This window comes from Apostichopus japonicus, chromosome 19 (genome assembly GCF_037975245.1).
Source record: "Apostichopus japonicus isolate 1M-3 chromosome 19, ASM3797524v1, whole genome shotgun sequence".
Taxonomy (NCBI): domain Eukaryota; kingdom Metazoa; phylum Echinodermata; class Holothuroidea; order Aspidochirotida; family Stichopodidae; genus Apostichopus; species Apostichopus japonicus.
Window position 1 is genome coordinate 22,408,403 of NC_092579.1, and position 23,639 is coordinate 22,432,041.

General features: G+C 37.6%; 1 protein-coding gene across 2 annotated transcripts in view; it reads left to right on the top strand.

Moving 5' to 3' along the window:
• The first annotated feature begins 4,099 nt into the window (after positions 1-4,099).
• Positions 4,100-23,639, top strand: part of LOC139959909 (protein FAM167B-like) — a 29,644-nt gene continuing 10,104 nt past the window's right edge. The window contains exon 1 of one of the 2 annotated variants that reach the window (XM_071957836.1): positions 4,100-4,255. The gene's annotated coding sequence lies outside the window, so the exon portion shown is untranslated. Of the gene's footprint in view, positions 4,256-6,200; positions 6,388-23,639 lie in introns of those variants that run through there. The other variant, XM_071957835.1, reaches the window with a different exon arrangement.

Consider the following 23,639-nt stretch of genomic DNA (forward strand, 5'->3'; position numbering starts at 1 on the left):
AGGAAATGTGATACATTTGTATTATATCACAACTTTTATGTCAGAAAATAGTCGTATGTTGATCAAAAATGAAAAAAAAAACATTTATTTTTATTTTTGTATAATATGATATCACATGTGTTTGCTCAAAGTTCACCTTAAGTGTATCAATCTCTAAAAGCAGCTTTTAGGAATTGAATACAGATTCACACCGGAATGCTTAGTTGCCTCCTTCATCAGTCAAAAATAAATTTTACTGCTGGACGGTGCTTTTAATATATAATATCAGATTTTCTTTCGATCCAGAGTAGAAAACATTGGGGAAGGGCGTAGGGGGGCACAGGTTGTGTTGTAACTCTCCCCCCCCTCCCCTCCATAGTTGAAGATTGTACGTTATTGACTGTATATGTAAGGTGCATCAATTGACTGGAACGCAAATTCTCATTTTCCAAAGCTGTCCCACGAATTGGGTGAGCTCCTTATGTTGTAGAATAACTACAGGAGAAATCTTGTTACCTTATAAAATCAGTTCATATACGAAGCAGTGACCATGGTCGCTTTGGTTGCTATAGAAGCTACACCGTAAAGTACTGCTATTATATGATTAAAAAAATAAAATAGAAAAGACAAAAAAGTTAATGTACTCTGTGAGGGGGTGAACATAACTTGAACATTGAATGAGGCTGTGACTTCTTTTTTAGTGGAGTGGGGTGGCATTTATACATAAGTCTAAGCTTATTTTGTGGGATGGGTGAAGGGGGGAGGGGTGGCATTTGTATATAAGTCTAAGCTTGTTTTGTGGAATGGGGGAGGGGGTTTAGCCATGACTGTCTTATCGAGGTAGATTAGAGCTTAAACCAAAGCTTGGTCGAGTTATGACTTATATTAATATTGTAGTAAAGCTAAGAGGCCCTCAGCAGTCTCACGGTCCTTCAAAACGGCGAACAATATTCATTGTTTGTGTATAGCGCCACCAATCCAACAGACAGCCCGTGAACACCAGCCATACCAAAGAAAACTGATCCTCCCTACTACATCTTGGCATCTTCTGACAAGACTTCAGTAAAATATACAGTAGTTACGTCACGAAGACAATAATCCACTTCTCTTTGGAACCAATTCCATTATTCTCCGGTATTTAAATACATTAAGCTGATTATTGTGTGTTGCTATAACACGCATATATTATCTCTCACATGGTTCTTCACGGCAACCGGCGGGTGTGGAGATCCATGCAAACGTATCAGTTCTCAAAACGAAGACATTTTTCTTTTATTAAATATTTTTCAGTTTCCTGTTTAAGCAAGTCATATTTATGGAAACGGGGGGTGGGAGGGGGGTGAGCTGTTTCAAGCTGTGAGTCTCACGTGAGGATTCTCTCAAAAGCTGACCAATTGTTCGAATGGAAATCAATTCGATATCAAACCGTATTTAGAACTTCCTGGATATGTGTCCATTGTGTCATTACTGATCGGTGTCAGACAACACTAAGTTAAGTTCACCGAAACAGAAGCCAATGCTGGATTAAGACCCTTTTGGGCTCTCGAAAGTACCATATGCCCCCTCCCCCGACACACACACAAACACCTTTAAGAGTTCACGGAAAGCACAGGCATGACCTTGGGGATCCCTCAGTTAACGTTGGAGGCATTTTAGATGCTCGCTTTTTCTGCTTATTAGATAACCTGGTACTAGAATTAACCATAACTTGAGTTTAATTTTGAATTTTGCAATTTCGATGATCACGGATCAACTTATAAATTTGACACTTTTTGATATTGAAAACATTTTTTTGTTATATTCTAAAATAAGTGGCAACATTTTCAAGGCTATAAATGCAAGAATGTGCACGACTAGTTTTGTTCCATGTTGCATGTTAGGTAGCATGGGTTACACCCCTCCCCCACCCCTTCCCCTGGCACTACTACTTCCTGAGCTTGTTTAGTATCTGTGTAAGTAAGAGACATAGTAAGACGGTGATCTACCCAAGAGAGATTAAATACGAACAAATTTCACATAAAACCGTTGAACGTTTATATCAAGCTCTGTGGGTTGATTTGTAAAGTGCGCCATCTAAAGTTAAAAAGTAAGTTATACTGAAAAGCAGTGGCGTAGGAAGGTACTTTTGAGTGGGGGGCTGAAGACTGATGGCCGGCCTGGGGGAGGGGTCTAAGGGGAGGGGGTGTCCCCCTCCCCATTGGAATTTTTTGCATTTCCAGGTAGCCTCAGATGCAATTTGGTGCAATATAGCACACTTCAACACCCACTCCATTTTGTAAACTTAATTTTGTATTTTCACCAGGCCTTAGATGCAATTTGGTGCTCCAAATGAGATTTTTTTTCTCATTTGGAAATGAAAAAGGGGTTTTCTGACTTGCGAAGCGGGGGGGCGGAATGATACTTCCGCCCCTCCACATTTTTCACTGGGGGGGCTGGCGCCCCCCCAGCCCCCCCGGTTCCTACGCCCTTGCTGAAAAGGAATGTATACTTCATAATGTGGAAGAAGCATAATTTGTTTTTTACAATAAAACATTCAAACTAGTGATACAGCCTCTGGAAGTCACTTATATAAATTCTCAACGTTAGAACAGTTTGAAGCTTTAATAAGAAAAGACCTATCGATTTGTGTAGATATCTCCTTTGGAAATTACAATGGCGTATTTTGGACACCCCAGAGTTATTGTTTCCGTTAATATATATACACTGATGTAATATTCGTATATGGACAGTCGGCAGCTTTAAACGGTGAATCAAATATATTAAAAATAAACCCGACTATGTTTAACACCCCCTGCATGCAAGAGTCAATAAAGAGTAATTAGACAAACACGGTTTCACTTCCCGACCTGTGTTCCGTTCTACCAGCGGGTAGGATAGCTATATGTCATTGGTTCGAATCCCGTATTTACCAAGGACGTGATTCAAGTTTTACTCGACGAGCGCGGTTGTCGGCTGGTAATATTCTGCTGCGCACGAAAATCATTTGATCAAATACTGTTTGTTATGGCACATAGCCTAGGGCCTACATCTCTGTGAATGCTGTCTCAAAGTGTCCACATTTTGTTCAAAATAGGATTCGTAATGAAATAGTAGAAACTCCCCCCCCCCACACACCCCATTTCTACAATAGTTTCTCTCTACACCTCCATCTCTTCCCACCCAATATCGCTAAATTACACATTTTTTATGCAGGAGTCCCGTCACAAGGTTGAGATTGTCGAGGAGTCCTTCAAATGTCTCATGGTATTGAAATGTGTGGAAAACATTGCTGTGAAACTTATTGATTGAAGGCAAATGACTTCCTACCAAAATAAATAAATATATAACTGTATAAACTAAACCGATAACAAAAAACAATAAGAGTTATAACGCTAGTGGTTCTGTGGTGTCATATCTTTTACACTTGCTAAAACAGTTAGCCTAACCCTGTATTTACGTGAAGAAACATCATAGCATATGTGGTTTCTAAACCAGGAGTTCCCTAACTGGGGTGCATGGGCCCACAGGGGGTGCGTGAGTCCATTCCAGGGGGTTCGTGAGACGTTTCTGATAGTCAAACTTGACGAGTACTTTTTGTTGAACTAAAATCTGATATATCATATAATTTAGTACAAAAGTCGTACCTATCGACAAACTATTCAATATTACACTATGAACTTGATCTTTTACGAAGCACTGTTATGCGTATTTTAGTAAAATAATTACTCAGATCGTGTCTCAAAAAGTTGGGGGTTCGTGGACAACTCTGACATCCACAGGGGTTCGTGGTGGGGGGGGGGAGGGGGTAAAGTTAGGAAACCCTGTTCTAAACGGACGAAGAACAACTTTTCGATACTATATGAGAAAGTTGTCATTCATTAGAAGATAAGATTCCTAACAATATTTCTCGTTTATAGAAAGGAAATTGCTAAATATAGTCTCAGGTTTATAATCCTTGACTTTCTCGGATAAGTTAAGGATAAGTTAACTTGTTCCCTGGTTGTTTAAGATTTCTTGCATAACTTGACAGAAATTACAATCACTTGATATGCGCTCACAGAAGGTGGCATACATGCATTCTACTACATCAATCCGCCCGAGTATTTCTCCAGTTCGGGAGAGGACAGAGCAGCACTACAGGAGATATATTTTTCACACTGGACCTGGTTTATATGGCTTGGATGTCTGATTACAAATGGATGTAGCCTACATGTGGTGCAAAAAACGTGGAGAAATTTAGGCAATTTTTAGACCACTGTAAGTCCTTCCAAGAACCACGTACGAAAAGTGTCTACTGGTGAGTAAAGCGGCTTGTTTACAAGTGGCGAAAATGTTGAGCTCTCATACTACAAATCATGTACATGGTTAAAAATGATCGGTGTATTTCTCCGCCTTTCTCCCCTCCCATTGTTTTATTTATTTTTCTCTTTTGTTAATATGTTTGTTAACCTGTTTATTCATCTGTTTGTTAATCTAACACACTAAGATTCCCAAAAATAACCCATTTCGTTTAAAGCCAATAGCTGTCTGCATGCACTGTAAGTGAATTATATACGTTAGGGTCAGTGCCAGCCTATACCTAAAGCAAAACCAAAAAACGAAAACACAAAAAAACACAAAAAACGTGAAGCTCTGACCAGCTTATACGATGATCTTTTGTCACATAAAACTGTTACACTCCATTAAGGAGATAAATCCTGACTGTCTTTAAGCCAATATCAAGTGGCTTTGGTTCGACGCAAAGCTAAGTAAAGGGGCCGTGCATTGTCCATCGTATTGTGTGTAACAATCCATGTGGACCGCGCAATAACAACAACCATTGACACAGAAGGACAATTCCCGCCTTTTGATGTAACTAGGTTGTCCCTTATGATTGTGTGAAGAAGTCAGACGGTAGTGAAAATGTAAGAGGAATCATACAGGAGTCTCCTGAATAGGGCTAATTTAACTTGTATGGCTAAAGTCATCTCGTCCGTGACGAGTTTCGTATAACAACCCTCTAATCCTGTTATACGCTTCCTGCGTTACATCTTTAAGTTGACCAGAATGAGACTAATCAATATGCTGTACATTCTTTGCCTATTATATAACAATTCATTTGGAAAAGACAGAAATCACACCTTCAATTGCTTATCTATCCCATTAGTATACTTTGTAGGTAAATGCATGCTAATGAAGCTGGTAAGATGGCATCCGAGCGAGACCTTCGTGAGGGCCTGATAAGAAAAACGAAAACGAAGGAGAGAGAGGGGGGGGGGGGGGAGGGGGAGAATCAGACACGATAAAGAATGTGAAATAGTGCAAGTTTTAGATAAGTTTGGAGGATCTATGCCCGTTGTTTTATCTTACGCCAACTGACCTATACATACCAATACCATTCGAGTGAATTTATAGGATCCGGGATGTTCACACGAAATAGTTATATGACGTAGCCTATATTTCGAATGACTGGTTGAACTAAGAGGGACGGGAGGGGGGGGTGGTCATGTACCGTAGTCCTCGAAGCTATGTTTTCGAAAGACATATTCAATAGACTGGATTGAAAGCTGTATCCAGTGGAGGCACCAGCATTTGCAGAAGGTGGGGGGGGGGAGGGGTGGAGGAGTAGATGGTTACAAATGTTCGGAGAAGCCCGAGCATGAGTGTCCATTGCCGTATTTGATGTTAGCATATTTCAGGACAATACTAATGACCTTTGAACTCAATTTTCTCTAACATAGCAAGATCAGTGTTGTAATAATGTTCGCATCATCCGTTGCATTTATATAGACATACTGACACAACCAATCACCAAGGTTACCAGACAAGGGTAAATCCGTGCACTACAGTTTATTCCTTGACTAGACTAAAGCAGGCTAAATATTGTTTCAATGTTGCCATGACTACAGGTCACTAAATCATGCTACATTTTATTTTCTCTCAAATATTCAGTGTTTGAACTTCAAAGTGAATCCTCTTGATTCTTATTATTAGTACCCTCTACCCCCCCCCCTCCCGACCACCCCTGCACCTCACCCTCCAAAACGAATAAATGCGACGCAATATATCACTTACAACAAGCTACGGTATCAGTTTTCTGTATAGTCTGTTATATCAGGGAGTTCCATAACAACTCCCTGGTTATATTACCTCTACCTATACCTACACTGCCCGTACCTTGTTAATTCAGCGCCTTATGTATTCTAGCTAGTAATACGCTAAAACGGTCAGCTGGTTGTCATCGATTCTTGTTTAGCAGTCTGCACATCAGACAATCAAATTTTCTCAATGGGACGAACCGCTGTAGTCGTCGTCGAGTGATAATCACTCGAGGTTAGCTATCCTGCACTATAGAGACATATTATATACTTGGAAAAATCAAAACCATGGAAGAAGTCATATATACTGAATAATTCTACTTGGAAGAACTTCCCGCAATCACTGTGACTGGTAAGTTGCTTTCAGCCTTCAGGCTGTAGGCTACATATCTTTTCTCTCTGTGTCAGTTAGGTTGTTTGTATTTCTTTTATCAACTTTTCTATATTGTGACAACAGTTTACGCAGTTTATGTAAGTTAAGTATTATTCTTATATACATATATATATTTATATACAGCCAATGCCTTAGACTTAAACGCATTTGCTCCCACCCAGGTGATTATGAACACCGGGTATCCATTTTTAACTGGTTATTTCTTGAACGTCGGATACCCCTTGACTTAATTAGACAGGGTATTCCCAGGACCTTCAAGTTGAAACCGTGAGGACTTAATGTCCAAATGTCCTAACACACGCATTCCGTATGTTACCAAATTACAACCCCCTCATCAAATCCTTGTGATGAGCTCTATCAAACAGGAATTTGCGTATTCCGAGACGACCAGTCTGTAGGATATTGTTAAGGTACACCCCCCCCCCATGCTATATATAGATATATATATTTATTCAAGTACACGTATGCGTTAATCAATATATTCTGACATACAACATCTAAGGCCTATACAAATAAACAAACGTTTCCCCTTTCGTTGGTAATGTTTTGGTTAGAGGCCTACATTATTTTTCGATGCAGATCGATTACTAATGATAGAGTAAAAAGGGCTCAAATTTTCCAATCTATTTTTGATTGTGTTACATACTAATCTGTCTGTGTAGAAGATCCTGCCATAATTTGACGACAAAACTCAAGATAGTTGATGCATTGAACGTTCCGTCAGCCAATGACTAAATAGTATCGACATGAACTCAATGGTTAAAGGTTAGCATAGGTTAGGGATTAATAATAATATAAATAACATTAATTTCACTAATTTAAAATGAGTAAGGGATGTGAAGTGTCGTTCTCAAAACAATTTGAGAACGGCAATACAACGACTGTTTTAGATTGTATACAAATACAAATCACCCCTACTTAATAGTGGAATATTCTAGTAGGAATAGGAACTCACTACAAATCTGGACAATGGTACAGCCATAGGCCCAATACCTATAAAATGCTGGAAACGAATATTGTCTTTGATATCATCGCGTATTACCTAATGAGGTTGGGAAAGGAATCCAGTCTAAATCGGTCAACCATTCATCGTTCTTTTGGTGAACTTAATTGTTTACCTAACGACACGCAAAAACTGTACTTGCATATGTGTTAAACATAAGATGTTTACCACCCCTCCCATCCCATCCCCACCTACCCTACCCTCCCATCCCATCCCACCTACCCTCCCATCCCCACTTACCCCCCCCCCCCCTCCCTCCCCTCCGTCATTACCCTCTCCCTCCATCTCGCACTTCCCCGTCTTGTTTATCCTCGAATCTTTTATGATGATAACGCAGTCCCTTTAACAATATAAACCAAAGTTAACAGTACTTCAATGCAAGAAAACAAAATATATGATCTGATAAGGTTATAAAACATGATAAATGTTCATAGTGTATTGTTATAGAGCGTCAATTGATCAATTTGTTGCACCTTCAAAGGTCAACGATAGCACGGTTCGTGCCGAAACATCTTTTGTCTAACATGTTATTGTAATGTTTTGTCTTAGAACTAGCCATGTGTCGTTGTAAATAATATTAGTGTGATAATTCAGGTTGTGTACACCTCATGGTAGAGATGTTACATACTTTTAATAGAATGTGTAAAAGTAAGTTGGCCTTACGTTTCGATCCTAGCAGGATCTTCTTCAAAGGCTAAATGACAAGTAACAGTAACAGAAGGGACAAAAACACGCACTTTATATAGAACAGTTACGCCACACACGCACCTACACACAAATGTGCAGCATAGTACGAGAGAATGTGTATAGTAATGGTACTCTACAAGTGTTAACACTTGCGCGAACCAATATTTATGGCAACATGCATGGATGCTTGAAGAAGAAACCAACCCGAAACAACCACGATTGGCCTGCGTGACACAGAGGCTTGTACCAGGCCCCTGTGAGCAATTCCGTGAACAACTATCAGTTGGTTATACTTTATGTCTAATTCGATTATGAAGCTTACCGTTGCTTTAATTACCAGACTAGAGAATTGAGTGAATCTGTAAATATGTAGCTTGTGGTTTCTCCCGTGGGGGGGGGGGGAGGTGGGAGGGGTGATATCTCCCAAACTGAGCAAGATGTTTCCTAGCGTTTGGAATGACTTGAATGGGGAAATTAATTTTTGTTTGTAACGGGTGTCGACTTCAGAAATGTAGATCCTGCTGAAAATGTATTCTGCAACTGATAAGCTTTCAAGCCGTTAGTTGGTGGCGTTATGTTCACTTCGCTTATTGCTTGCGACCCAATAAAACAAAAAAAGTACCTTGTTTTGTTTAAAACTGTTTGGCTCATGAATTTTGCGTAACTATTAGAAGCAAAAAAATTCATATACAAGTCACATCGTTTATAACATAAATGAAAAGTGATTGAGTCTTTCTGGTTAGCTCTGAATAATTAAAATAACCTAAGTTTTATGATATTTTTTTTTTGTGGAATTTATTTCCAATTTTCGATGTATCAGATTATGTCGTAGATGAAACTTGACGGACGCACGATATTCTAGGAAACTGAATGGAAATATTTATTGGACGAATTTTTAACATTTTAATTATTTAAAAATGGCCATATATAGGCCTATATTAAAGGAGTGCTCAGTTGACAGTCAGTCGGGACTTAAAAAAACATCGCCTTCTAAATGTGTTAACTATATTGTCTTTTTTTACCGCCCCAATTATATATAGCATCATGAGAAAACGGAAAGCTGTGTGCATGTTCGTCACCTGATATGACAATGTGGATTAGAATGAAACCAAGACTCAACAATTATTTTGGGATACATAAGGTAATAAAGTTTAGTTGCGCACGGTCTTTTCATTGGATTCATATAGGTAATGAAAAGGAAATTGTTTACGATATTTCCATAGGAAAGTATTATCATCACTGGCATAACAAAACTCCGATCAAATGGAGGGGTGGGGTAGGGTAGCGGTAACATTTATGTAATGACAGTTAATTATATATAGCATCAGTACAACGACGCAACTCTCCAAACTTTCTGGAAGAAATGCATTGGGGGGGGGGGGGGATCAACAGCGTGCGTCTATATCCTTACCCTACCTCACCCTTCACCCTCCCGCTTACCCATATCAGACTTTAACGGGATGCGATGATTTATATGTCTCGCTACTTAGATACATATAAGTGTGTATACATTGGGCTGACATCGTGTCATAAAATCATCGCTTGAATGAGATCGAACGCATAGAACGCAAAAAAAAGAGGAGAGTTTCTCTTTAGTGAATATCCTAATTTATATATATATATATATATATCCCCTGCAGGGAATGTTCTACATTATGTGTTATACATTCTTATGAATCTGTTCAGCGAGATAAAGCGTTCCGGAAACCCCGGATTTAACCTGATTTAGAACAATGACGTCACAAGCTAATGTGGATGGATTAACCATGAACTCTTTCGTACTTTTTCAATTCAATGTTAAACCGAACGCTACCATCAACAAATACAGCAAGCACCCCCCCCCCCACCTCCTTTGAAAACAAGAAGAAGTTGAAGAAGGAGAAAAAGAAGATAAAATAAATCTATCGTAATCCAATAACTGCCGAAAATGGCTTGAAGCAACTCTTAGCCACTTTTCTAGATGAATGAAGATAATCGGGGGTTGTCTTTGGCGACTGGGCATCAGTTCATACGTAAGGGTTAGTTGTAGTTTGTGTTGGCTCGTATATAACTTAGCACAATGCTGACCGCCATGTAAGATTATCACATATTGGGTAACCCCCCCCCCCCCCCCAATGCGTGCTGTTTGAGCGGTTTGAACTGTCAATGGAGACAAGAGTCAGTAATTTATTATAAACAATGAGAATACATCATTCTTCATCCCATACCCATGGTCCCCTGATTGCATCCGAGCCGCGCGGACTGCAGCTCTCTCCCCTTTCACGGCCTGTCGTCATGCAGCTTCAGTATCCAGTAACACACGCGCACGTACGCGCACACAGTCGCACACCTACAGGATCAAAACAGGCAGGACTTTTCCCATTGTTTCTTGGTAATCGTTAATCTATGGCATGTAAAAAGCTCAAGGACAATAGAAACTATTGTTCTGCATATCAAAAGACAATAGAAGACTAAAGAGAGTTAAATCTCTCTGTAAATCCAGCTCCAGAAGATTATTTTAGAATTGTACCATCAATTGAGATTTAAACTCGAAATAAAAATGAAATAAAAAAAACTAATTAGTTCTTGACGGGTGACAGGCATAAAGATGGTTAAATCTTCTGTTTTGTGATCTCCTACTGTTTTGAATTGTCAAGTCTGGTTGTGCCTTCTGGCTATACTTTAACAAGTTGGATATATTGAACGCATCCTTGTAAACAACAATACAACGAATACAAGCTGTTATTGTGTTTACTCTGTCGACCTAAAACAACTGGCGTAATTAGAAGGAAAACAAAAGTAGCTCTTGTGTTTCTATCATGCCATGGCTAGACTTTGTGAATCGTTTTGTTGTTGTATATTTGGCTCTATCCTATTGCCTCTCTTTCGTGTCTTCCTGTCCATCACATGGGTGGGTGGGTATAAAAAGAGGGAGTAAGTTATATACCATTAAACAGCGGCAAGCTGGCTCAGTGTAGGTAGACCCGTAGAAGATTTGGCAATATCAAACACTGCAGTGTGACTAAATCATAAGAAACATTGGAATATACATGGAAGTAACACAATGACGCTGCCATCTGGTTGGATATTGAAGCCAATTCAAGGTTAGCATTTTCATCCGTAATATATTTCAAACTGTATAGAGGGAGCGATCGCTATTGTGTAAATAAATTTAGAACACGGTTTTAAACATTAGCCTGTCGGTTATGTTTATTCAGTTTATATTGCATGTTTATTCATCTTTCTGTGTAGAGAGGGCGCAGTAGAGAGAGAGAGAGCGATTTGTTTTATTTTGAGGGACAGCTTGGGGGGGGGGGGGGGTTGGTGACGAAGTTTTGCCAACATTTTGTGTTATTATAATGTAGTACTATGAAATAGACCTATCTTGTTTGCGTCTGTTTTGGTATGGCTGGTTTTGGTATGGCTGTACCTTATGGACAGCCGTTTCAACATTTTTTTTTTCTGATAATATCTGAATTAAAGTTTGAAAAAGTTTGAGTGCAGGGTTATTTTAGAAACTGGAATAATATTTCAAATAAGCTTATTAGGAATAAAATTCCCATAGTTTCGATAATTTCACCCAAACCTTCCGAGTCAGATTAACACTGATAATAATAGTCCTGATTAAAAATAAGACACCATCCTATAGTTTTTCTGACAATATGAACGTTTCACGTTGTAACACTTCTTCTAAAACAATGCCTATGGTAATGAGTTATATACCTATTTACATGATACAGATTAATCCAAATAGTATTTCGGACATCTGTTAAGTTTGTTTTTGCCTGTTAATGTCTTCTTTTTTTACTTTTCTTTTTAGCAATTATTGTTTCCGTTTTACTTTGTATTTCATTTTTAATTACTTTATTTTCATTTTTCCCCTAGTTTAATTAGTTACCGTATTTTAAATTCCTCTCTTATTCCTATTTTTCTTGGATCAACTCTGTTTTCATGCTTCTTTTTACATCACGGAATCCCCTGCACACGTTGCAAGTTTTGTTGGTTACTATTCATTTTATTTTATAAAATATGCTTGTCTGTTTTATAAGTAATAAACGAAATGAAAGCCAAACTCGAGGCAGCCATAAATGTTATATATATGTCTTGTCCTATTTGAGAAGGTCGTCAGTGGACAAAAGCATGCCTCGTTAATTGATTTCAACCTCGTAATCTTTGTTCCCACGACACTCGAGAGGAAAAACTAAATTCCCTCATTTAGAGATATAATATCCTAGTTAGGTCTTATCTTCATTGTCAGTGGTCAAATGACAATGAAGCTTTGTCCAGAGTTGTGAACAATTCCTTTTGTCGAAAATTCTGACACCGAAAAACGGATTATTTCTCGTTAATAATCCTTGCTAGACTATTCTTCGATTTTGTCGCCGTTTTAAAGGATTTTTAACTTGTAGGTGAAACCTGGTAAACTTGGTCAGTATCAATTTCACCGAGTCTTCTTTGAAATTTGGGAAAACTTATTTACAAAGTATTTTATCAAAGAGAGAATGCCGGGTAAATAAATGATGATTGGTATTTGAGAAATCCATTACAAGGTGTAAAATCAAATGTAAAGCGGTTTCTTTGTGATTATTCAGTGCTTTGATAGGACATCGAAGGTTAAACAGACTTTATGTTGCTTTATGTTGTGATTTCCAACAAATGTCTCTCCCGCCTGCAGGCAACGGACGTTAGATGGTGTCATTAATGTTGCATGCATATATAGCTGCTTACATCACAGTTAAACCTCGCTACTATTCATAATTACCGAACATAAAACTTTATAGTCCAGGCCTATACCACACTTTTCATGTAAGATTTAACCAGCCCAATTTGCATACCAGATTCGGGGCGAGAAGAGAAACTTTATAGCTATCACATGATACCATAAACGGGTTACTCTGGTGGGAGGGAGGGGCATGGGAGGGGGTCATCTTGTGATAATCTTATCGGTAACTTTACATAAGAACATGTTAGGACCTCATATAGATAGAATGATGTACCCATAGGTCCGAACGTCCCTCGTGCTACGAGAGGTCCGTGCAGATGTGAGTTCGTCAAACCTGCAATAGGGAGCGAGTGTCTAGCTTTTTGTAGGGTGAAATTGTGAAAACCTCGTAAACACGATATCTCCAGAAGGGGTGTGTATAGGAGTACCACATTCTGTAAAAGAAGCCTATTGCTTTTGGTGGAGGGCAAAGGTCACTTGGGGTCACCAGGGGTCAAATTGTGAAAACCTTGTTATCACGATATCTCAATACTGGAAGCCAATTGGCAGACCTCTCATTTAGTGTGTAGAAGTACCACATTGAATAAAGAAGACTATTGTTTTTGGTGAAGGTCAAATATCATTTGGGTTCATCAGAGGTCAAATCGTGAAACCCTTGTAAACTGTACACCCTCACTATACATTACGTGAGATTCATGAAGAAAACTGCTCATGTTACATCATCGAAACCACAATGCATTTTTGTGTTCTGGTTGTTTTTCTATTTGCCAGAGATATATTATCTATACTTTGTAAACGCATGTGCATATAGGGCCGCGTACCTGGGCATGCAGGGACTGTTGCGACACACTGTATTGTCTTTGAACTGTATGCCAATATGGAAACAGTTTTTGGATACAGCATTAGGTTATTGTAACTTCATAATCAATATTAAAGTAGATTTGACCCCTATCAGATATAAAAGACGAAACCTTCATTTTTATTTATAATCTGTTAATTCTGTACCACTGACCTGTCTGAATATGGATTTTTGAGCCCTTGAACTATCTTTGAATACAAAGCGATATAGAGTTTCTCTTGACACTTCGTTTAATATCTTCCGATAATATGACAATGATATGAGACCAGGACTTTGCACTCGACACACTTTGAACTCCAATAATACCGATTATTAAACGCTTAACAGGGTAAAAATAAAAGGGTTCAAATTCACGTAATAAATATCAATTCTTACGAACATGCATGAGATCTAAAATAAAGCAGTTGTTGCTGCATACTTTTGTAGTGACCCTATACGTTCACTAATAATGTACCGGAAGAACGCCCGACCTGTCTATGGGAAGCCAATAGGGCCATAAACGTCTGTCTATTATTATAGGTATTGTCTAACAACGAAGCGTTTTCACTCTTTGTGTACAATAATGTCAACGTGTAGTCGACAACGTATATAGAAACCTACCATGACAAAGACGTGTACATGATTTCAAAGGTTTGTGTATGTGGGGGTGGGGTGGGGATTGGGGGGGTTGATCGGGTGGAAGGCAATTCCAATAGCCCCGATTTAGGTAGGGAGGATGGATCTATATGGACCAAGATGAGTGATCTAAGTTTTCTCCGATTGTACTTGGTTTAAAAAATCTCTCAGCTGATAAGTTTACCCCCGACTGACCATCGAAGCGAGGGCGCCATGGCTATTGGTCCATATTTGCGAAGTCACTGAGTCATGGACAAACTGGCGTTTTATAAGAATAAGATATTTGTGATTTGTAAGACACTCAATTAGTTTCTACTACATACGTACAAATTCGAGAAACTACAACAAGTTGATAACATGAGTAAAATCTCTTCACCGATTGGTTGCTTCGAAAACGTGTAGTAGATGTAGACGTTATGACCCTTTTATATCATATGAATTACGTGCATGTGTTGATCTGTTTTTTTTTATAACTTTTCATAAAACGTTCAATATTAGCGAAGTAAATCACGTGCAAATCTAGGCTTATATGTAGTTTTGCTATATATTAGTTACACGACTAACATGTTAACTGTCATGTAAGAAAGTATAGTTGAAAATTACATGACGGAATGTAAGTTTATCCCCCACTGTAGAATAAAACACTTTGAACGACAGCATACAGTATGTATGTATGTGCAGTCATAGAGTATACATCCATTTTCGGTAAGTTCAAGCAATAATTCAAACTTGGCGTTCCAAAGGCTGTACTCTTTTACAATTTTAACGTCTTTATCGTGTTCGCTCGTACAGTAATTTGTCTGCTCAGTTAATATATAGCGTTATCTTTCGGGACTCTTTCTCAAAAGACTTGCCCGGTTCATGGCACGCCGAGAAACTGAACTCGAAAGAGAGATAAGAACTCGTTAAATCTTGTCAGCATTTTTTTTTTGCCGTGATCCGTTTCTGTAACAGCTACAATTTCATTAAGTCAAGAAATCTCATTTTACGTGTCAAAAGCAGCCTGATATCCTCACAACGCTGCAATCTTGTAGTCCTTTTAACTTTTGAATGATCACTGAATTTGTGTGAAGTCTTGCCCCGTAGCAGCGCAAAGGGGTCTATTTGGTTTTCATTAAGTAATTGACTTTCCCGTTCCGATTAGACTTAAAGGATCCTGTCATAATTAAAGGACCATGAGTCCATTGAACGAATATGATATCCCCCAAACCAAGCTTATTAATCTCATTTAATCTTTTTACATATTTACTATCAATCGTGTAAACAACACGAATGTTGCAATTGTAAGATAATACATACAGGTAATAATAATAATAACAATAATAATAGCGCACCCGAACATAACCTTCCGTTAAAGTATAGACGACTTCTCATTTTTTATGTAACCAAATTCAAATATGATGCCGACACTCACTTAAGGACAACGGCGCACTAAACACAATTCTGCGTTCAGCGGAACATGATACTTACATGAGAATGAAATCAATCAGTATTGTAGTTTAATATTTGTACATGGTCATGTGATACATGGTACAGCGTTGTTATTACTACGGCTGCACGTTGTGACGTCATGCATAATTAGTGATTAATTCAAGCGCCGATTATACATGTGACGACCCATCACCTTTAATACCAGTCATCGCGGCTCTTGTTTGTTATATGATGCTTATCTTGCTTGACGCTTATCTTGTGTTTTATTCCCCCAATAACCGCCATAATTCCAGATAGAGGAACCTCGAGTATATCGTTTCAGAACTAAAAGCCATCTACAAGCAGGATATAATGTAAAGTTAAAGCAGATAATGTTGTATGATTGGATAGCGCTTATGTACTCAAAGTGTACCCATGGATGCGTAATTCAAAACAATTGAAGGTGTTTTACAACTGTTTACGAAATAGGCATGGGCTACAATATAGATACATATACATATACAGGTATATATATATATATATATATATATATATATATATATATATATATATATATATATATATATATATATAGTCATTTTGTATAGGCTCACTCTCATATAAGGACGGTGTATGGTTCATATGTATCGTGGGTCAGAACTACACGTCTACGTTATATATATACTATCATCATACATCTTCAGAGATTGTCCATGGATAACAATTCCATATACTTGTAAATCCTTATAATGCTACGGCAGTGTTAAAAAATCAACATCGCATTCTTTGAATCACAATTCCTCCAGCAAACGCTTTCTTTTCTAGATTCTTTAAGAACCTGAATTATTTATCGATCGCTGTTAGTTGCTGATTATAAGTCAAATATGTTTTTAGTCCCAGAATAAATACGGGAAGTGGTGGTTTGTTTACTTAATGTTTGATCTGAAAGGAAAAGAAACTTGCCAAAAAGAACAAATGTTTTTTTTTTATATTAGTCACTTGTCGGAAGTCATTCTTGGTGTATTTATCTTTTAATTAAACCACTGATGGATTTCTCTTGGTGCAAAGACATATTAGTACAATGAACATTGGGATTTTCACAGAGAGCTGCGACTACATGGCTACATGTAGTCACAAAGGGGCCATGTCACCGAGGTATTTTTACTGTGTTTGTCTTCCTATGAGAGCCCAACACAGGGAGTTTTCAGGTATGATGAAATGTCGGCCACAGATCATATGCAACTGATGATCATGAAATTTGTTTTTCAACTTTTCAGCATTCACTCCCAGTATTCGATTTGGTGTGAGCAGCAAAATGTCTTCCATCTTAATTTCCCCGTCATTTTAGGAATAAAGCCACCCGCGAGAGACTTGATCAAGTCAAATATTTACTTATTTTGCATGCTTCCTATCTAGTTCGATGTCATTCTCTGTAAAGGACTACTTGGCAGATTTGCAATTTGTACTTTTCTACAGTTTGTATGTGGAATACAACATGTGAGAATGACCTATATTGTTGGAGCTGATTCCGATTTCTGCTCTTTAACGTTTCTCTGTGATACGTCGATTGTAAATAAGTTACTGGTCGTTCTATTATTGTATGGGTGAAATTTTTCGTGATCGATTTTGGGTCGGCACAATTCAAAAGTGATATCCACCACATTTTAGCAGATTTAGCAGAGGAATACGTTTTGTTTTACGTATTCGTTCAATTATTGCATGAATGAAAACTAAGAAGTGCATATTCTGTTGGTTTTTGTTTTGTTTTGCCAATAGGGCATAGTTTACCCCTAGTCCTAATTAAAACGATCTATTGCATTAAATAAGTTCGTGACAGTTTGTCCACTTTGAAGGAAATATCCCAGAATACGACAATATCGGGATTTTTGGGGCGGGGACTAACAAGGGGCGGTTCGCATGTATCCAATTGCACTACATTAATAAGAGCTAATAGTCACCGGATTTTAGGATATTCTAGCGGCGCAATTCGGGGGAAATTCATTTCTGAAATGTGGAAACATTGGTTATTGCTCGCACCTGAATGCCATGCCATGATCATAACAATGACTATGATATAACCTTTTATTAAGAGTCTGTTTTCCTAGATGAGGTTTGGTAAACGTTCTATCAGTAATTGTCAAGACTATGATTCTTTCTCCTGTTTTTACCTGCTTTTTGTCTACTTATAAAGAGCATAAGGCAAAGAAAATAGGAGATGGGATGAAAGGAAGTTACACCGTTATCCCGCCTAATATTTTTCGTACAAAGAAATGGATAAACTGCTCTGAAATATTGCCAATAATAACACAAATTTCTCAAATAGAAGCTTAGCTGCTTATTTAGGGGTTAGTTTTTAGCCAGTCTCTTTAGCTTATCATCATCGTCATCACAGCGGGGTTACATCTTTTAACTCCTTTTAACTTATATCCGGATTCATTCAGACCATTGACTTCGGTGGCTTCATATACACAGTTAAGCGGTGGTGTTAAAACGAAAAGAAAACCGAGCCCTTATACTCAAAGGCTATAAGACCACCGAAAGAGGCTAATTCGGAGTTTACTAATTGACATACCTCGTTTAGGTTATATACATTACAATAGGGGGATTTATCGTTTATCACCATTGCAGACAGCATATACTCTTTTATATGTCAGCCCGTGTTATATGTTAACGGCTATACTATATATATATATATATATATATATATATATATATATATATATATATATATATATATATTTATATATATATATATATATATATATATATATATATATATATATGTATATATATCTATATATATACATATATATATATATACATATATATATACCATATAGAATTCATTCCCTTGCAATAATATCCTCAAAATAAACCAATGTGTAAGAAATATCTTCTTTCTTTTGGTATGGTTTTCAATAATTGCTTTCCATATTACTTCACTTTTGATTTCTGCTCAGATGTGTCACGTGATGCGCAGTAATTTTCACACGTGTGAGACTTGTTTATTAAATTTACCGATGATATGGTTAATTGTCCGTACCCAATTCATAATCTCTGAGGGGCATTTTCATCTTCTTCTTCTTTACAAGTTATTTATGTGCAAACTATTTTCGATGTTAATTCCTGACGTTAATCGAAATGTCAAGGCTATGGGAAAAGTCAAAATAACAGCTGCCATGCCACGATATAGCAATGTATATCGTATATAGGCATTTAGTGTACACGTCTCGTAATCTAAAAGCATACACAAAAGAAATTGTAAAGGCTAGTATTTTAAACGACTTTGAACGTCAGCAATAAATATAGTCCCAAAACATATGCTAGAAAGTCAATAATGGTCACCCATTTCAAATTTTCAAATCACAGTTTCGAATGCCTACTTCAAATCTCTATCCCTTTATAAGAAATACCTGTGTCTATAAGTATAACTCAACATTCATTCATGGTGGGGGGATTCAAAGAAGAACTGTGTAGGGAAAAAGGAGTGGGGACAGGGGTGGGGGGGGGGGAATCTGCAGCTTTAGGTCAAGACCATCGGCTAAATCTTACTTTCGATTGATGCATAAAGTTGCGATACATTGAAGACGGGAGCGTAATTCCGAAAGGGGCAAAAAAAGTATAAGAAATTCTGATTTTTTTTATTTTATTCGAATAGGTCATTTCCCCTCTTTTTTTCATTTTTTACGTTTCTCAGCTTGTCTTCAATGTCTTTTCGTCTATATTTATTCTTTCACACATTAAAGGCTCTCTATTTTGTTGTGTTTGTTGTTGCTATGGATCCCAACGTTTTCGTTATAGGGTGATTAGCTTCATTAAGATAAATTACTTTAATTTAGCATGAAACGAACTTATCGAGAGTAACTTTTCCCAGCCACTTAAATGGACTATTCTAGGAAGAAATTTTTCTTTAACCCGGGTATTACAATGGAGCTGTCATTATAACGCTGACTTCAGGCATAATTTTAGTCTTAATATATGAAATAGTTCAACAAAATAGTTTGGGTACTAGTACAGAGGTATAATGTTTCTATAACTATTCTGGTTTTCAATATACTCAGCTTTATACACTACTAAATCTGCACATTCAAGATATTTTTTTTTCAATTTGATTGTCAAATAATCATATTATGGATTAAAGGATATGCAGACAAAATATATGTACTTCGTTATTGTGCAACAATGTTAAACTTTCACAAAAATATGTAAAAGAGATCATGTAAAACAAAGGAAAGGGTTTAACGTAATAATTACAACCAAATCATTTGAGGGATTAGACAGTATTCTGTTGTAACAAGTGTACAAGCAGTGGCGGCGGAACCGGGGGGGGGGGGACTTGGGGGCTCAGCCCCCCATGAAAAAGTTGAGGGGGCAAATGCATGATAAGCCTCCCCCCCAATATTACCAAGGCTCCGTTTTATTTTATTTTTATTTTAATCAATTATTAAACGAACAAAAACACAATATTAGCATTTCACCTGTACTGTATAGGGTACATGCATTCGTGACAGTGCTTGGTGCATAGAAATTTGTTGGCAACTGCACATGGTTTTGGAATTACCCATTTGTTGACATTAAGAAATGCTTTCTGTTTTCTTATGACATTTATTTAATTATTGCATTTAATTGCAAGTAGTAATTTACTACACTCAAAAACGTCTTTGCGAGTACACTACGAGTAATAGCTACTCTCTTACACCATCGAATATACAAATTACAATGTTTTTACAGATTTTTACGTGCAATCTGAGAAATTGCAGGCTTGAGACCCATATTTTAGGGCCAGGTATGCGCAGCATAAAACACTCGGGAAGTGCCGTTTCCGGCCATCTGGGGGTTTGATAGTCTCCACACATTAGCCCCCCAAATAATTTTCCCGTTCCGCCGCGCCTGTGTACAAGGTTATATAGAACCAGACGCAAGCGGAATTGCTATATTTGTTTATAGCATATCCATGTGTTAGGCCTATAGATTTCATTTTCAATTTTCAAAACTTAAAGAATTGGTTTGTCATCATTCATAGTTACTGAAACTAAGACAGTATACATTCAATTAAAATCGCAGTTGCGGCTTGTTTTTCTCAGAACATAGATACCTCAAGCCCAAGCGTTTCACTGGACTTTTCGGCCAATGAATCTTTTTTCTTAAAGGTAATGAAAACCCTAAAATTATTCTTTAGCTAGACATGTGATGGCGATGATACTTTCCTCAAATCAGTTAAGAAAAATCTTCATTCCGTCTGTGAGATATCACGTGTTTTAAATTTCATGTCAAGAGCTGCCATTTTGTCAAATGCTTATTTTCATTGTTTCACCTGCAGGGAGGTGGAATATCGTATAGTTTTCATTTCGTTTTGTGGAGGTCAAAAGTTCATTTGAGGTCGACAGAGGTGGAAAGTATGAAAACAAATTGTAAACAAGATAATCCTAAACACTTCCTACAAAACTTTGTTATAATTTTGTAAAAAAAATAGATCGTTGTAATTTAGTAATCTATAGTTTTTATCCTTATAATTAAGAGCGGTCTTGAGTCCCGTACGGCGATTTTCTCATGCCCGCTAAAGGCCATATATAGTAGAACATTGTTGAATGATATCACGAAAATGCTAAATAGTATTGCTATTGTGTTGAGTAATAAAAATATGACATTTCACTCAAATTTGTTTATTTTCTCGTTGATAAAGTCACTGTACAGGCGAATACCATATCTGCTATTATGCTTTTTCTATAGTTCTCTAATATTACATTTATTGGTTTTTGCCAAGTGCAGTTTTGATACAGTTTGTCAACACATGTCTACATTTTCAGAAATCCTGTTATCATTTGGCTATATGCCGTACGAACCACTTTTATCAATATTCTTATTAACATTTTTAATAGCCTCTGCATGTGGGTGAAAATGATTTGTGTAGAAGAACACCTTTTGATAGGTTCTTTGAAAGAAGACATGTTATGTGTTTTGGTATTGTGTTCCATCGCTCACTCTTGAACCGGGTCTGAACGCCACTGAACTTAAAGCTAGCAGTAACTAGAACACATATATTAATACTAATATTAAAACTATTTCGTTGTTAGTTCACGCATTAACAAAGAGACATTGAGCCTCTATAGTCAACCGATATTTGTACGTATATGCCCAGAACTATTTCTGCACGTGATACAGAAATAATGCATTTCGTTGGATGTATATATTCATAAAAAAGTTTATAACATTCATGTTTTGCGTTACATACAATATATTCACATCATTGAGTCCCTATACAATACACCCGATACAGTTTACCAACACCTGTTGACATTTTCAGAGGTCCTGTTATCATTTGGCTGTATGTCGTACGAACCACTTTTATCAATATTCTTGTTAACATTTTTAGTACCTCTGCATGTGGGTGAAAATGAGTTGTCTATAGAAGAACACTAAAGGTTCTTAGAATGAAGACATGCTATATGTGTTTTGATATCGTGTTCCATCTCCCCGGACGGTCGTATGTGCACCGTCATTGGTCGGTTCACGGTACAGTACAACTCACGTAGAACTGCAGTGTGATGGGTCATGATGTTTCATTAATGTAAAGGTAAATTGCTACCATGGTTCAGCGTACGTGCAAGGTGACATAAGTCACTGACTGGCAAATAAGCGTCAAGAACCCCCCCCCCCTCCCGTGAGAGTGGTTGACAAGGTCATATTTGTGCCAAATATATGATTGACTGAGTCACGTGATATTTAAAGGGGCGGAGTTTCACGTTTTAAATGACTCTCGCGTATCATCTTCATTCCGTACGAGGGAGGCTGATGTTGTTAATGGTCGCCGCCACTGACGGGGTACACGAGGTGTGGGGAGGGGGGTGGGTGGGACAGGTAAAGGCATTGACCCCACTTCAACGTTTTTGTAAACATGTAATAAATGTGTATTAATCCTAAGTACTCCTTGCCTATCACAATATGTCTTGCTACACCCCTTCCTGACGAGCTTAAGTGTACACTCCTATAGCAAAACCCACAGGGCATTAACGGCTGTCCATTACTACGACGCGAGCTCGATACTTTCCGCAATCAGTGCATATACAGATTTTAATGCCAGTGCCATCCATGAAGGCAAATTCAGTCGAGGCAATGTAAGGAAGGATATGACTCGTTTTATAACATCACATTATCAATCTTCGTAACCCTTGTCCATACATGTATGATAAATACGATAAAATGTGATGAACATAATTTTCATCATATTGATAACCTTTGACCTAGAAAACAGGAAGAACTCTAAAAGTAGACTAATCAAACCCTCTTTATTTTTAAAGTCAAATCCACGGAGGTCCGCTGAGTTACCACACGCGATTCAAAGCTCCTTTTTCTGCATCATATAATAACCATTGATATATGAACTTTATGGTGGAATTTAAAAACAAACGTCTTTAGGCTGCAAGGGGTGGGAATTTAATTACCTGGTGACGTGAAAGATATTCAAATTTATGTCTTTAAGAATTTATAGACGAAAACTGAATCTGTTGCAATTTAAAGACACCTAGAGATTTGATTGTTCTGATCCCTGCATATATATATATATATATATATATATATATATATATATATATATATAAATTTGAAATTGTAATGAGTTGGAAAAACTTCCAGCCTCCATCGGGATTCGAACCCGAACCTCCTGCTTAATATGCGGACACCCTAACCAACTATAGGCCATGGACACTGATTGTATGTCCAGAGGTTCGAAACCAGTAAGGAAGGTCGTCATACCACTGTAGGCTTTTTTGCCACCTGTATCGAACAATGCTAGTTCTGCTTTGGTGACATATTTTTCCATCCTATATAGAGTTGACACTACGCCATTTCGTGTACATTTAAATTGGGCAATGTTACTTCCAACCACTTGCCTTGTTAGTTATAATGTATCGTAGCATACTATGTTCACCTTCTTT